A 17,533-nucleotide genomic window follows, 5' to 3' on the forward strand; every position below is an offset into this window, starting at 1 on the left:
GAAAGAAAGAAAGAAAGAAAGCATATGGATGATACCCATGTGTAGACCTGGGGTCACAAAACATCTTCTATATGTGGGGGAAGCACTTGCGATCTTGGGGGGCTCAATCCTGTACAGAGCTCGGTGTGTCTCAATCTACTGAGAACAGTGTGTAGCACTGAGGTGTGTGTTTGTGTGTACTGGAAATGTCAGGGGTCTGTGTGAACCCACCCCATAGTCACAGGCACCCAGTTATTCTGATTAGAAACTTGTAGGTAGGTGAACTTTCTACACCTTTTGAGTGTGTATTGTGGATCAAGGTGGAATTCCTATATAGTCAGTGATTTTGAGTGTGCAGCCCTACAGACTATGAAGGGATGGCAGTTACTTTTGTTTAACTAATATGGTCTACATCGATTTCTTGTTTTCATCTTGTTTTATTTCGTGAACCGCCTTGAGACCTGCAGATGAAGGGTGGTATACAAACTTAATAAATAATGGTAATAATACAATCCAGAGGTGTGGGAAGAAGTTTTCCACAGGTGTGAGGATGCTCAGATCCAGAGCTAAATGCTACTGCCTAAATGCTACTGCTCTGTTTCATTTGGGGAGAGCGGAACCTCGTGTGGGGAAGGGGCCTGACTCCTCTTTTCAGCTTTCTTCCCACCACTTGGCTACTTAAATTTGAGTGTGGCCATGAATGTGCCGGCCTTAATTGCAGAATAGCCGCGTGGGTCTCCTGCTGGCCTCCCCACCGCCTGCCTTTCTTCACCGATCTCGGGATCGGAGCTAGGGAAGCTCCACCAGCAGCAAGCCCCGCGGGGAAGGAAGGCAAGAAGGAAAACCTCAGTGAGGCTCTTTCCTCGCCAACATCCTGAGAAGCTCTCGAGAAGGGGCGTTTTCTCCGGGATGGCGAGCGGAGGCCCAGCCTGGCCGGGGTCACCGATTGCCCCCCAATCCCGCTCGCGGGCGCCGCTCGCGATTCTCCGCTGTCGCCAGTAGGAGGCGCTGAGAGGCTGGGCGAAGCCGGCGCTTCTGCCCTCGGGCTACGTGACGTTGGCAGCTGTCTCAGCCAGTGGCTCAGCAAGCGAGGCGAGGAAGCCAGGCCCAGAAGAAGAAATGCCTCCTCCGCCTCCATTTCGAGGCTGAACGCGGGCGCGCGCACACACACGCGCACACACACTTGTACAGAACCAGATTCATTGCGTGGATGCGTGTGAATGCTGGAGACTTCGTAGGCGGGCGCCTGGGAGAGTGACCCTCCCCGGCCCACCGCCCCGACCTCCCCCCTTGGGTCCCCAGGAGCGTTTTGCCTTGCGCCCCAGAGGGTCCACTTTACGTGAGACGTGGCTCCTTGGTTCCTCCCACCCACCTCCTCCTCCTCTCTCTCTCTCTCTCTCGCCATGGTTTTCACCTTCCTTTCCTTTCACCACCAGCAACACCTCCGAGGAATTCCGTGGGATTAATTTTTCCTGTTATTTATGATTGCAGAGGAGGACGATGCGCGCGGGCATCTCTTCCGGATTGCGCTGAGCAGCGATCGCTCGCCCGTTCCGAGAAGACCCCGCGTGTGAGCTGCGCGGACCCGAGCGTGGTCCATCTGCGCTGGCCCTCTGCCCCCCTCCCCAAAAGGAGGAGAGAGAGAGAGAGAGAGAGGGAGTGAGTGGGGGGAAGGAAAAAGAAAACCACACACCCACCCCAGCCCAGGCAGCTCCCCAGTGGACTTGCCAGTTGTTGCTCGTGGGAAGAGGCTCTTGCCGGTACGTAATGGGCTCTTCTCCTCTAGCACACGATGGCTCGTTGGCGGGCTGGTTGCTTTTTCAGCTGGGATTGGGAAGACCGTGCCCTAAGCAGCCCGGGTCTCGATCCGCCTCCCCTGCATGCAACAACGCCTAGCTAACAGGTAACCGATGGACGGCGGGGAAGGGGCTGCCGGAGATGCTGCTGCCATTGCTCCCGTGGACACACGTTGCAGGTGATGGGCGATGGGCAGCAGCCCCGCGTGCCCGCCAGCGGCGCGTGTGCATCTCCCCGCCACCTTTCCAGAACAGCCAAATGCAGCCTCGCTGCTCAGCCCGGAGACCCCCGCCCGCCCGCCTCCCATTCATTCATTCCTTCATCCATTCATTCCCGGGGGTTGGGGGTGGCGGTGGGTTGAGGAGGAGGGGTGGGGGTGGGGAAGCGACCGCCGACATGTCAGCAGCAATGCAGATGGGGTTGGGAACGGCACTTGCTCGCCAGCGAAATGTTCCTCGCGAGTGGGGGGCTGGCTGTCGTGCGCACGCGCTCGTGTGTACGTGTGTGTGTGTGCGCGCGTTACGGGGTTCCTTCTCTCGGTGGTTTCTCGCTCGCCCGTTTCTCCAGTTCGCCTCGGTGCCCGTCCCAGCAACGGCACAGCTAGAGCATCTCTGAAATATTTATAGAGCCGTGCCAGCTGTTGGCCATTCCTTTAGTGGGGGCTGATGTGGGGAAATGCGTTTTCCTTGCCATTCTTGGAAACGTGCTAGTGCCTCGCTACGGGAGCGATTCGGTCTTTCTCGCAGCCAGCTCAATACCGACCCTCTCCCCCTTTTTTCCTTTTCAGGAGGGGACGCCTGGGGAATAATCATGCTTCTCAGAGGACCAGCACCGACATCCGCGACAGCCAGAGCCAGCCCCTTCTACTAGGGCTCACAGGAATATATATTTATATATTCTATTGTATTATCTGCATCCTTAGAAGAACCATCACGATTTGGTGTGTTTTTTTTAATGATCTCCATGGATCCTGCATTTTATGACCCTCCTCTCCACACGGTCTGATTCATCTTCGAAGCCGATCTCTCTCTCCCTCCCTCTCTCAACCTCGTTTTACATTTGCACCGCTTCAAGACACAAAGATTGCCAAAGCCGAGCCTTCTTGCAAGAAAAAGATTTTTCTCCCCCTCCAATTAGAAACATATTGCATCGCCCCCTCCCCATTTGCTCCCCAAACCTCATTCTTCTTATGTGGATATGCAAGCAAGAAGAGGATACTGGATACTCCCAACATGCTCACTCCCTTAATCTGTCCGCCTAGAGGTTCTGCTTCTACAAACCAAGGTAGGAGGGGGAAAAAGGACTTCGCCTCTCTCTTTCTTTGCAGGAAAGGTGAAGAGGGGGTGGCGGGGGTGGGGAAGAGAAAATCTGCCATGGAAAAGTAGCAACTCATGTTTAGGGGCTCATTTGTACGAATGGCACGAACCACCCGCCCAGCAGCAGTAGCTCAAGCTCACAAAAGAGCCAGCCATGCTGTTCGGAGAGCAGGTACAATTTTAAGATGGGGAGCAGTGCAGACATGTTGATTTCTCCTTCGCTTGGCTCCTCAGATGAGATGGAGCAAAAGAAGGCAAGCCGCCGCCACCCCCCCCCGGCTGCTTCCCGCCTGTCACGACGGTGTCGCGGCTCCTTTGGCGCTTGCAAAGGGGGTGGGGGGGTGGGGCAGGAGGCAGGTGTCTAGGACAGGATCAAGATGGACTTGCCTCTCCCCCTGCATGCCCGAGTCCCCTGGCCTTGGCGAGCCGCTGGGCAGCTGCCTCCTCGCCCTCCCCCGGCGGCCAATCGAAGTGTGCAACATGGTAGTGGGCTGGCAAGATGGTGCATTCAGTCTGGCTGGAGCGTGGCAGGCAGCGGTGGCAGCAGCGGCGGCAGCAGGCCCCGGAGCGCGGGGGGAGGCCTGATGCAGCGAGGCGGCTTCTCCCGGGACAGGCTGCTGGCCACTGGCCGCCAGGGGGCTTGCCCTCAAGAGAAGGGGCAGGAGCAGGCGGCCCAGGGAGTGGGCAGGTGCAGGAGGGCTGCTCCACGTCCAAGCCCGCCAGGAGATAGGCTGCAAAAACCCACTGCATGCTTGGATGGCCTTATTTATTTATTGGAAGCTGCTTCGGGTTTGCATTTCTGGCTGGTGGTTTTCATCCCCGAGGTCTCCGTCTTCTTCCACCCCTCCTCTCTGATCGAGCCACGCAGCCTCTCTTTCTTTCTCTCCCCCCACCCACCCACTTCACACACGCGTTCGCGAGCGAGCTGCTCCTCGCTAGATGCAAAATGGCTCTCTGGCTGCTCAGCGGTGCCTACGCGACACACATCCCCCCAGTGTAGGCACGAGAGAAATTGGACGTGCTCGTTTTCCGTAAGATGGTGGCAAGACAAAGGAGGACGGGCTCTCTCGCGAGTGGGTGTGGATGGCGAGGCGCTGCTGTTGCTGCCGGAGGAGAAACGCCAGCCAGGGCGTGAATTTGAGTCGCCATCCAGCCGAGGGGGCTGCCCTCTCCTGCGCTTCGGTTGCCCCTCCGGACCGGTGCTGGGCCCCCGCTTCCCCGGGCCCCTATGCCTCCTTCCACCCCACCCCAGCGGCTCAGAGGGGCTTTTTCTATGGCCACCTTCGGAGCGGGGGTGGAAAGGGCTGAACTTCCAGGCCCCTCTGGCTCGCCCCCCAGAGGGGCTCCCTCGGGCTCCCTGCCCGCGGCCCCCCGCCGGCCTCCCCGCGCTGCCCACCTTCCCCGCAGCCGCGAGAGGCTGCTCGCATTCCGAGGCGGGGAATCACGGCTGCCGCCAACCGCGAAGCCGGCAGCGTGCAGCAACGGACGGCGCTGGGCCCGGCGGGCTGGCTCCGTCCGCGCCTACCACACCCCCTCGGGCTGCCTTGGGGCGGGACGGGTGGCGAAGGACCGCGCGGGGGTGAGGCGGGCGGCGGAGGCTGCCGCGCCTCTTGGCGCCCCCGAGGGGAGCGGAGGCTCCTTCCTCCTCCTCGGTGCCCCGGGAGCGTTGGGCAGACGGGCGGCGGGGCCAGGAGACGGAGCGCGGCTCCTCCGGCGCTCTTCTCCCGTCCCCGGCTCCGCGCCCGACCCTTGGTGGCGGGGGAGGGAGGGGCGGGGGTCAGGGAGGATCCCCCTCCCGCCACGTTTGCCTGGCGCATCTATAAATAGCTCAGGATCTCGGTGACATCGGCCTGCGTCCCCCTCGCCGCGAGTGGGAGTCTAAAGTTTACCTGCGCGGGGAGAGAGCGCGGGCGGGCGTGTGCGCGAGGGGCGGGGCCCGCGTGCCGGGGCAGAGGGGGCGTGGCTGGCTGCCTCGGAAAGGGCGGGGCTCCCTCCCTCCGCTCGGGCAGGTGTGCGGGCTGCTCGCGGGGCTGCTGCTGCTGCTGCCGGGCGCCTCCTTCCCTCCTCCCCTGCCTTGCGGCACTGCTTCGGCGCCAGGGGACCGGGGTTGGACCCGTGCCCTCGTCCCGCCCTTCGGGCTTTCCCGCCAAGAAGCGTTCGAGGCTGGCGGGACGGAGCGGACTGCCGAGCGCTTGGCGGGATCGTAGAAGCGCCGGCTTGCCTTTCCCACGCCCCCTTCGCCGAGGGCACCTCGACTCCGGAGAGATCCCTTCCTTAGGATCGCTGCGGAGCGCAGGGCGCGGACCTGAGAGCGCAGCACGCCCCAGGAAGGATCGGACGCTTTTCGTCTTTTGCTCGAGGGCCTGCAGGCCGCGCATGGGGCAGGCAGGCGGGGCTGGGCAGCGCTGCGGAGATCCCGCGCAGTGGCCGCCGCGCCGGGCGGCGGATGGGTGGCCTCGAGCGATGCGCTTGCCTTGCGGAGAACTTTCCTCGATGCACCTGAGCTGCTCCTTCGGTTCTCCAGTGATTCTCGGTTGCGTTTCGCTCGTCATTCCAATGCACGAATGTAGACGTTTCGATGAGGCGCTTAAAATATAGTTTGGAGCTCTCTCCTATTATTTGTGTCATAGGAAGTGAATGTGGCGTGAGAAGTTTAGAACGCAGAAAGGAAACTGGATGCACATTCTTACCAAGGTCTGAGTTTTAGATTCAATGCAAACTTATTTAAGCTTCACGTGTGAAAATATCTCTATATGTGATTAGAATGCAGGTTGCCAGTGGTCATAGGGCACTTAATGCACCTTTCCCCACATCTTCACAAACTGGAATGGACACACAGTTTTAAAACTGGCCTTTCCCGCTTTCTATCTCCATCAGTAGCAATCACCTATTCAGGCAAATAGGATAGGAAGGCTGAAAGGCAAATTGTGCATCATGAGAGCTAATGTCACTCACTAGGATTCTCTCCTGCTTTGCTTTAATAATGCTCACAAATGATGCATTGGAAGGAATCCGATTGAAAGGTATCCAGAGCCTCATTTGTGAAAATGCCATTAGCCTCTAAATTCTCCAGTTCCAAAGCAGTCCAAACATAGGGATGGATGAAAGCAAGGGAAGGGGAGCAGCAGCTCCAGGTCTTCTGTACTCAGGTGCACAGTTTGACTTCAGTTTTCCTCAAACATTGATTAAATGTACTTTCAGCCACCTCTTTAATCTATTCTACTTCATGCCACCACTATTTGCTACTTCTCTTGCTTGAATCAGTGTACAAGTAGTACAATCAACCAACAACAGAATACATCCAACAAAATGTAGGCCTCTCAAATCACAGTATGGTTCCTGAATAGCTTGGGCAACTTGGCTATGTGGGAAAAGCATACAAAGCCACTTCTATCCTTGGATCTGGAATAATCTGGTTAATAATCTGGACCTTTGTTCTCTTCCCATTCCAATTCATTAGATGCCTGCTGTTAATTTGGTATGTGGGTTGGTGAACTTCAAAGAGGCTTCAAAACGTAAGAGCTCTGCTGAATCAGACTAAAGTCCCAGCTTGTCCAAAAGTGTATTCCCACAGTGGCCAATCAGGTGCCTATGCTAATCCCACAAGCTGGACATTACTGCAACTTCACTGTCCCACTCATGATCCCCCAAAGTTTGCATTCACAGGCATACAGAGGCTGATACCTGAACTATGAATGCCATTATTGGGACTGATAGCCTAATCCTCCATGAATTTGTCTACTTCCCTGTTAAAGCAGCCCAAGTTGGATGCCATTGCAACATGTTAGAGAAAACAGATGGGGTTAGGACTGCAGTAAAATTACAAACTAACTTGTACAAAGTCTGACTGGTGACAGAAAATGGGCAGGCAGATTAGGAAGTGAATAGTAAAGCAATGGCAAAGGAGTGGCAGATATCTGTGAAAGGTCAAGGTGGGAGGTGTGACCCTATAGTTAGCTGTGACTGCATTAAAAATGACAGCATAATTACCTGTTCATTCACAGTGAGAGATACAAGCATACACATATTGATAGGCATAAACTTCAGATGTTATGTAGAATAAGCAAACACAATGTGATACACATACATTCAGATGTATACACACACATTATTCCTGGGACATATTCACCACATAGATAAAGAACATACCAACCATGATAGGTAGATGAAAATATGGAATACACATCATGCAACATTATCATGAATCCACTCTTGCATACTGACAGAAGAAGACACAAAAAGAAATGTACACTGATCCATGCAGTCATAGGTGAAGATGATTAATTCCCGAAGTGACCATATGTAAATATAATAGCTATTTAATGCCAAGGCCAGGTCTGAAATATGTGACGTAATTGCCTTTGAATCTGCAGCATTTTTACAGTGATTACTGGAAGTTGTTACAGGACATTTTTTCTATGCAGAGATCTCAATGTAGTAACAACCACACAATCTCTGGCACCCATTTATACATATTGTATAAACTACTTGTTTAGTTTGCCGTGTTTCGACATGTTGCAAGCAGCTTCCAAAAACTGAAAAATAGATACTTGTGAATTCTTTGGGTCTACACATTTTTTTCAGTAGATGCAGATTATTTCTATATCAGAAAAATCCCATCCGTGAAGTGGTCTTCAGACAGAAGCCCCAGATAACCTGGAGTAGAGATAAGGCTTCCAACCAAATGGATGTGTCTTTCAGGGAAGTTTGAGCTGTAGCAGCTCTCATTTTAGAAACAAGGGCTGCAATCCTCTGCACGCTTGGTAGCAATCCCTATTGGACTCTAGGATTTATTTGCATGTGAACATGCAGAGAGTTCTGTGCTGCAGGATTAGTACAGCAATGCATATCACAAACAGTATCACACAAAAAATCACACATAGATAGCACAAATCTAAAAAGTGCACAGAAATTAAAAGAAAAATAGGAAAATAGTGACTATTGTTGCATCTGCTTCCCTGGAAGACCTTTTAACTGCAACGCTAAAAATCACAGCAATTACCTCCATATTTTCCCATAATGAAAGAAAGAACCATTAAAATAATGTTCAAATTAAAATATGTGATGCTGACACACATACATTTTAGTTTATGCAGGTGCAGTCAGAGTGTGTATATATTTTTACCGGCCAACCCAGTCTTTCCTGAGTGGTGCACAAGATTTCAGGGGTCCTGGCACTTAACCGGGGTTTGTGTTTCCTTCGGAAAGGAGGCAGAACGGAGACTGTAGTGTATTTATGAAATATGGTTTATTTACACCTGAGTCTACTACTGAAGGAGTTTCCAGCATTCACACCTCAGGAGGGGCTTGCTTCCTGCAGGAGCACCGCATTGGATTAAAAGGCACCCAAAGCACCACCTCTGTGTATCTCTTCCAGCTTGCCTCTGCCAGCCTGCTCAAAGTTCTCCTCCTGCCTGGCTTTTCAAATTTTAAAAGGCCTCTTTTTATTATTTTTTTAAAAAGATTACAATTTCCCCTTCAGTCTACCATCACTGTGCACTTGGAACTCCCCCTCCCAGCTTACATCATCAAACACTGAAATCCTAAACTTGGCCATTGTATCTGTGCCCCATCCCCTCACGGGAGGAGGGGCTCATACTCTTCTGCTTCAGCATAGGGTAACTGTGTCAGTCACCCATTGCCTTCCTTTTACTGCATTATGGTTCTTCTCCCCTGGTAATTCCTGGCTAGGAAACTGATTCAGCCTGCATTTCTACACTGCTAAACTGTCTCACACCTGGGTGAAGACTTCAAGCATTTAGTAATCTACATTTACTAACTTACGAAATTGTTGGTACCCAGGACTTTTTGGGGACTCTACTCCCCACAACTAATATCAATATATATACAGTGGGAACTATTGTGTATCAAAAATTCTCATTTAGCTATGGAGTTGTAAGGTCCACTTCACATATCAACATTTTCTGACAGAGATAACCAGTATCTAGGGGAAATGTTGTTAACATGTAGAGCTTATATTCACACACACACACACACACACACACACAACTTGTCGGGTACGATGACCTGCATTCCATGCCCCGTCTTACATCCCTGTCCCTCCTTGGGACATTGTGGTTCTGTAGCTGATGGGCTCCGTGTGAAACTTCTTCGCATCCTAGTGAGGAAGCTGGCGAGACAGCCTTGGCCACTGCAGTGCGTGCTTTCCTCAACGCGCCTGCTCCGAAGTATGGGCCACCGAGTTCAGTAGAACTTACTCCCGGGCAATTGTGCGTATAGGATTGCAGCTGGATACTCCTTAGAGGCAGCGCACGCGTATAAATACCCCGAAGAGACCCCCAAAGCCACACAGCGGGCGCCTTTTGCTGGCTGGCGCCCACGCGCCCACGCACCCTCTCGCCCAGGAGTCTCGCTTTTCCTTTCCCAGACGAGGCGGACCAAGCGAGGCCTCTTTGCCGTGGTTCCCGTTCCTCTCTCCCCGTCTACCCCAAGGCGATTAATGTCTGTCCTGGCAAACCTGGCCTCGCCCAACCCCTTTCGTCCAGGCCCGGCCAGCAAGCAGGCGTGCGCGAACCGCCACGAGCCCCGGGCCGGGCCTGCGCGCGCTCTGCGCACCTCTGCTCGCCCCGCCTGTTGCCGCTGGAGGCACGTGCCTAGCGGGAGAGCGCGCGCGCAGGCGCGTGTCAGCCGCAGTAGGGCAGCGCGGTTGCGGCTGGGCACGTTCGCAGTGCCAGGCCTTCCTGTGGCGACGACCAGCGTCTCCCCGAGGGGCTTCTTCCCCACCCCGCTCTTGGGTTTCGTCCCCTCACGCTATTGTCTTCCGCGCGCGCGTTTCCACTTCGTAAGGTCCACCAACTCCTCGTTTCTTTTTCCTGTATCGGTTATAGCCCTGCCTTACCTGCCAACAGTATCTTAATCATACCTTCACATTTATTCCACGCTGCTGAGGCGCCCGCAAATCCTTCAGAAGAAGGTGAGGGTGATTAATCAGAACTCGTTTCCTTCCACACCTGTCCTTTCCCGCCTCCTTCAGGGCCTGCACAGAGTCCGCTCCCTGCAGCGCGTGCTGCGCCACCGACTGCCATACCTCCAGGGGATCGCAAGGCGGTAGCAGCGCACACGCGTCGCCTTCCCAAACCGCTTCCTCAGTACTCTTCTCTCTCTCACACACACCCTTCTGTGCACACTTACCACTCCCACTCCCCTCTCCCTCTTATACACATTTAATGCTGATTAAAAGCAACAAAATACCCTATAGCGCCTTAAGGACTAACGCTGATTAGTTAAAACACAATCTCCCCCGTTTGAGAGATGGCTAAATAGTAGCAGAAAATATTAACAGAATTTGATTTCATGTTATACATGGGGATGGCAGTAATTCGAATCCCTATGACTTGTGAGTAGGGGACGAGGGCAGTGATCCCTTAGACTGGATTCATTAATCTGAAGTAATAAGGCACGTTATGCGGCCTGCCTCAGCTGTCCAAATCTGCCTTCCCACCCCACCCCACTCCTCTCCCATATCCAGAGCTGCCTGTCCTTGGCATTTCTTCTCCGCACTCGCATCAGACTCCTGCCCATCTAGCAGCCGGGGAAAAACTGTCAGCAACCTGAGCGGCACAGTTCCCCTCTCGTGCCTTTGTCCGGATTGCTTCATTTCTTTATCGCCTCTATAAAGAGGAAAGCGGCTGCCGGCTAATCCGCCTCTGCTCAGTGAGACCGAGTGAGCTGGCCGCAGCCCAGGCAAACGGCTCCACCTGCCAGCAGGCTGTGAATGTGAGCAGAGGCTTCTTCAGTCACTGGAACAGTGAAGTTCAGGGGAGTCTGCTGTCTGAGCTGCTTGCTTGCTCCCTGGGATGATCGTGGACTCAAGAGACCAGGCAGAGGGATGTTGAAACCATTGGCTGTCTTCATGATCAGGACTTCACTGATGAGGAAATAACAGCACTCTTCGGTCCATGCTGAACTGTGAGATTTTACTTTCTTGCAAGCTTTTCTTCATTTCCCTTTCCCTTTACTTTATAGCAGGAGTCCTCACGACTCTCTGCAGCAGCACTGATTTGTGGAAGCCATTGCATATCTGATGCAAGCTGCCCTGGGTTGGTTGCACATACGCAACCTGCACAATGTGCATGCTCAACCTGCATACTCAACCTGCCATGCACATGCATGGCAGTACTTGTTAGAAGTTGTATTGTGGGCGGCCCTGAAGTACAATCCTTCTTAGACAGGAGTTGGCACAAACTCTTGTTTTTTGACCCTTGGCAATAAGGTGGAGGAGGGATGGAGAGCACATGACTTGTTACTAGGGAAGCAATAAGTTTGGGAAAATATCCAGTGACACCCCCTTCACTCTTGCAGCACTAACAAGCAACTCAGGATATGGGGAATGCATACACATCCTTTTGTTTTAATTGTTAGAGGAAAAATCTTCTGGCATTTTTGGTCCAGTCAAGACAATTAGAAGCAGTGGATCATGTTGAATCCATCACTGCCCTATAACAGCTTGTGCTTTTAAAGCAAAGCCTTATAAAATTTGTACGTATTCAATTTGTAGTACAATTAATGGCGTGAATGTTTTATGTTTCTGCTTGTCTTTTGGGAAGTGCAGGACAGATTGGTATCAAAGTCAAGTTTAAGGATAGATTTTAAATTATGCTAGCCCATGTAAAGGAAAACACAACAGATTTCCAGAAAACATACGAAATGGTCAGTTGTAACCATGCATGTTTAGGAATGATGCACATGCTAGTCACATCATCTCAGGAAATACGATAGAGTTTTGTTTCCCTTGGATGAAAATTCTTTGTTTGTTTTTACTTACAAGCAGAAGCTATTGGAACCAGGCCAACTCCTAAAAGCAGCAGTCAGCTCCCCAATACCTGTACATCACATTTCCAGAGAGAGCTCTTTCACCCAAGTTAACTCACAGCTCTTAAAAACTCTTTTTTCTCCTGTTTAAACTAATTTTAACCTGTCTCCAAACCATTTCTCTACCCCATACACTATATGCAGGGTGTTATCCTAAACTCTGATAGCATCACATTTCAAAACCTGGAGAAAGATTTCCAGGTATCAGGAAGTCACCCCAGCCAGATGGGTGGGGTATAGATAAATCATCATCATCATCATCATCATCTCTTTTTATTGTTTTCTATTGATGCAGTAACAGCTGCTTCTCCTGACCTTAACAAGCTATCAGGTTAACAATGGATGCTGTAACAGGTGAAATTAAAAAAAAGACAGGGGATTCCTGACCTAAAAGGAAAAAGCCAATAGCAATGCCAGTGGAACTAATTTTATGTTCTCTGACTCAAAATTCATTTCTTTTATTTTTGCTTCATTCAGGGATAGGGAGCCTGTGAGTATCCGGATGTTGTTGGATTTCAACTCCCATCAGGCCCAGCTAGCATCACCAGTGTTCAGGGATGATGTGAGCTGTAGTCCAGCAGCATCTGAAGGACCAGATGCCCTTGCCCCTGGCTTAGAGCTACCATTTCAAAAATCCAGGCCTGGCTGTGATTTCCTATAACTTGTTTTTTTTAATTGAACTAAATAAAAATAAAGAACAGGTATACTACAACATTATAAAATCTAACAATTACAATTCCATATATTATTATCTAAAGTATACATATTATTATTATCCATATATATATATATAATCCCACTATATTTTGTATAAATGCATTCCAGATGTCACTATACTTGTCCATGCAAAGTCTACGTCTATAAGCAATCCCTTCATAAGTTGCAAGTGTAGTCATATCTTCAATTCATTGATTAAATGGAGTTGTACACTTACCCATTCAGTGCACCAGTAGTCTTTTGGCCATAGTAAGGGCATGAAGAATCCATTTACATTTTCCAGTTGTCAAATTCTATATAGTAGGCATGTAGTTCAAAATATTTTCCTCTGAAAAATGTATTTTTACCCCACACAGTCATATTTTTATAATAAACTACTTTCTCCCAAAACGTATTAAATTTTAATAAGTGATTTCATGTAACTTGTGGAATAGCTGTATAAAAAAATGTGTGTATGAAGCTCCATTGTGACCAATAATAAATGAAATAGAATTATAGAATTATAGAGTTGGGAGGGACCACCAGGGTCACCTAGTCCAACCTCCTGCAATAATTGTTGGGAAATGAAAAAAACAACAACCCACATTAGGTTTTATGAGGGTGGCAAATGTTATTGCGGCCTAAATGATTATCTTTGAAGGGCATCACCTGCACTGGGAAATACATTATCCTGGCTTTTGCATTAATATTTTCTTGTGGTTCCACATGCTTATGTAAAACCTTTAAAAACAAACAAACACTCTGCCATAATTCTTAGTCTTCAGGTGCAACAGATACAATATTGTTCACATTAGGTGGTTTGGGGCAAGTCACAATCTCCAACTCCAATGTGCCATAGAGGATTATTTTGATTTCCTCTGTGTGTGAGAGAGATATATATACATACACACACAATGGCTGTTAGGAGTGTCAGTAAAAGCTGTTAAATATTTTTAATGTTTCCCTCTACTTAAAACCAGTTTGGTACCATCCATTAGCTTGTTACAATCTATTTCCTAGATATCCTATGCAGAAAGTTGCTACAGATACGGGCAGTTTCTTGTATGGAAACCCTGTGTTTCATAATTAATATTTGCTCAAATATTCCTTCTGATTATTCTATACTTTCTGTTTTTGTAACAATGGACCTCTTGTAAGCAGCTCTCCAGCATTGTATTAAAAGCAAACAGGAAACAGTTTGCTCTGATCATTTGTCTGCAACGCAGACTTCATTAGGAAATGTTCATGGACTATGGAAGAAAGGTAAATCTTATTTCCATTTCCACAAGTAACTATTTCAGGTAAAGTGCCAACTCAACTGGCTCAGTCTGAGGAAGACTTGCTACAGTGCACAAATGGTCATTTTAACTACTTTTCTCTCAAAGAAAGGAGAGGAGGCTGTGATTTGAAAGAGAAATCTGACTCCAAACTATGCAACTAAGGATGCAAACCTGTGCATGTTTACATTGGGAGTAGATCCTAATGAACTCACAAGTGAGACTTACTTTCAAGTAAACATGTGCACACAACAATGCAAACATATGTAAGACTGTTCAGCTGTTTTCCTAAGTACAATGGCAATAAAATTTATGGGATTAGGGTGCACAGTGAGAAACACCCTGGTTCTATATAACAGCTCAATTTCTGATCTTTTCTACCTACAGTTTGTATAAAGTAAACATGTTAATATTTATTTCTGTAGTAAGCATTAAGAGGAGTACCGCTTAATGCTTACTAGGAATGAAAAGCATAAACACAAGGAAGTTCTTGACTGACAGTTTCTTTCTATGAAAACTGAAATTCCTAGTTATTTTTGATGGCATAGATTTCTTTTGTTAGAAGGGTAAATGTGGTAGGTTTTTCTTAGGATCGTGTTGCAGTGATTTGGCAGCAGAGTGCCCCCCCTCACTGCCTATATATAGAATAAGCAAAAACAGAAGTTAATGATTTTTCCAAACTCAGGTCCTGTGTGGGGAAAATGTGATGAAGATTCCACCCCTGCCCCAATCAAAATTGCTCTGTAAATGCTATACTAGGAGGGAAGAAGGAAACTAATATTAATGTTCTCATATAACAGAGAGGCAGCGAATGAGAAAGAGATACCACGTTATGAGGAGTGAGGGGCTGATGCTGAGCTATGAGCTTATGGCAACCTTGAATTATGGGGTAGTTTAACATCCCCATACTGCATGATGAGGGGTGGGGATGGGGTAAATACAAGACTGATGGGTTTATGTGAACCTTGTAATCTAATCTAATTTAATATGATCCACTTTTAATAATAGAGATACTATGACAGCCTTGTAATGTAGTCCACTGTTGATATCGCAGAATGGGGTGGGGACTTACAAGAACCCTACTTGCACTTTTCAGATGGGGGCTGAGGTTGATAAACAATTATCTAATAAATGCTTGAAGAACTGTCACCTACTTGATCTTTATTAGTGAAATACAATGTCACCAGTGCGGTTCTGCACTATGATACTGAACAACACACACATTTTATCAAGATACAGGCAGACAGTAGAACAATTACATAAGATATTGACTGTCCACACACCATATATTTAAAGCTGATGGCTTGCCCCAAATAATCCTGGGAACTGTCCCCCCAAGGTACAATTCCTAGCACCCTTAACAAACTAGAGTTCCCAAGCTTCTTTGGGGAAAGTCAGGTGCTTCAAATGTATAGTTTGCATGCAGTCATGAACAAGTACCAAAAAAAGTCTTACAGCTTCTTTAGCATAGATGGAATCTGACTGTTAACCCCAAACAGCATGGCCAGTAGTCAGGGATGATATTGGTTGTAGCACAGCAACATCTGAAAGGCCACAGGTTCCCTATGTCTGGACTAAGAACTTTACCATGGCGTAAGGTATTGGCAGAAACATTTAAGTGTTATTCTGGGTGTATGTGTGTGTTTGACACACACAGAGTGAAAAACAAGGCAAATCAGGATGATTTGGGCCACGAACTTACTGTGAATAAGGTGTCTCAGTGGAGATGAGCTATCCCCTAAGCTTTGGAATCACCACGAGGCATCTGTTTTCCCAAAAAGTTAAACATGTAAACTTTCCCCTGTCTCTTTTCTGAGAAACAAAACCAAAGTGTCTTGGGAAACACCCAGAGCTCCAGAGGGGAGGCAGTTGAGAGATATTTTGTTTTGGGGAACAGTTCTAGCTTTTAATCTCAGTGAATTATTTTCCAATGCAACTCAAATCACAGTGATTTGGAGGTGGGATGTTGAAGTAAATAAACAGACTTGTTCTTGAGTTGTCATTCTCTTCTGAGTTTTGGACCCAAATAATAAAATTGGAATGCCATATAACAGATCAGACTTCTTCCAAATATTGTGGTCATGGTAGTATATACAGCTTTAATATATACAACTATATATATATTTACAAACATGCACTTCCATGGGCTGAGAGAAAATTTGTAGAAGGCCATGAAATTCAAGAGATAAAGTCTGTGATTTTTGTCTGCAAAGTTCAAATGTATATAAGGAAAGGATTGGCTTCATTCACAAGAGCTGTCATTGACAATAACAATATTCCTGGGTTTGCTGTGCTAATTTAAGGTCTGTACTGGGAGAGAGAATTTTGGCCTTGATTAGCTGAAAGCAACAGTCAAACTTACCGATACATTCTATTTCTTCGGTTTAACACTGTAACCTCTCTTTGAAAGGCCTAAACTTTTGTTAGCATGTTTCTGAATGTTGTATTTTTGATGGCAAATTTGTAACCATTGGGACACATTTGCACTGGGACTGTTTGCCCTTTTTAGACAGCAGAAAGTTTGGTTGGGCTGTGATGGGATAGATCATGTTGGTGGGTGAGCAGGTCAATGAACTCTTGGTTGCATATTGTTAGGTTATTAGCTGGCATCTGGGTATTTGCAGGGCCTAATCCTTGGATTCTGTCTCTATTAGGCAGCCTGTCATTGCTGTTGAGTAGTCATTTGAGATTAGGCGGCTGGTTGTATGTCAGGCTGCAACCCTAAACCCTTTACCTAGGAGTAAGCCCCACTTAATTCAATAGAACTTACTTCTGAGTAGCTATGACCAGGCTTGCAGTGTAAAGGTTATTGCATATGCCTGTTGAAAACAGGGAAGTTCAGCAAAAAAAATTCAACAAAAAATCTTGGGCTGCAGCAAAGATGAATCTAGTTAAATTGCTACCTCCATTTCCCACTAATCCCACAACTCAAAGCCACAACTCAGTTAAATGCAGGTGCCTTGTACCCCATTTATTTGCACAGACACATTGTGCTCTCCCCACTGCTAAAGGTGAGATCACTGATAAAACAGGAAACCAGTGTGTGCTGGTAATCCTTCCCTTTCTATTGTTAAAATTTGCAGTCCCACCCTGCACATGCTTACTCAGAAAGAAATCCCTCCAAGCTCAATGTGTGAGTGTGGAAAGGATTGCAGCATTAGTTTAAAATGGAATTCACAGAGTTTGAAAGCTAATTGTTGGTTTAAACAGTAACTATAAGGAATCCAGTATCCATTTGCTGTTTGGACCCCTCTGTGACTGCCTTGGCATCAGGGCTTCATGTCCCAGGTGTTAGTGTGCTTGCAGTGCCATATGGAAAGTCTGCATTTTAAACCCCCATTTGCCCTCTCTCCAGTGGGCTACATGCTAAAAATATTGCAAAAACCTTGCAAAGATTAGTGTATTTTTGCAGTGAGTTTTATTCCGTTTGACTTAATTCATTTTTCAAAGCTATTGATTTTTGAAAGTTAGCTAATAAACATTGTTTAATACTGAGTAAAAAGGTAAAGGGACCCCGACCATTAGGTCCAGTTGCAGACGACTCTGGGGTTGCGGCGCTCATCTTGCTTTATTGGCCGAGGGAACCAGCGTACAGCTTCCAGGTCATGTGGCCAGCATGACTAAGCTGCTTCTGGC

The 17,533-nt window shown here is 48.3% G+C and overlaps 1 protein-coding gene across 14 annotated transcripts in view; it reads left to right on the plus strand.

Annotated features, from left to right (window-relative positions):
* The window catches only part of GRIN2B (glutamate ionotropic receptor NMDA type subunit 2B), a 295,203-nt gene that overhangs the window by 34,357 nt on the left and 243,313 nt on the right, over window positions 1-17,533 (plus strand). For 11 of the 14 annotated variants that reach the window (XM_081209487.1, XM_081209473.1, XM_081209486.1 and 8 more), the window contains one exon: window positions 2,564-3,060. The gene's annotated coding sequence lies outside the window, so the exon portion shown is untranslated. The other 3 variants (XM_081209476.1, XM_081209477.1, XM_081209478.1) reach the window with 3 other exon arrangements.

Source organism: Podarcis bocagei, assembly GCF_964188305.1.
Source record: "Podarcis bocagei genome assembly, chromosome: 10".
Classification (NCBI taxonomy): Eukaryota; Metazoa; Chordata; class Lepidosauria; order Squamata; family Lacertidae; genus Podarcis; species Podarcis bocagei.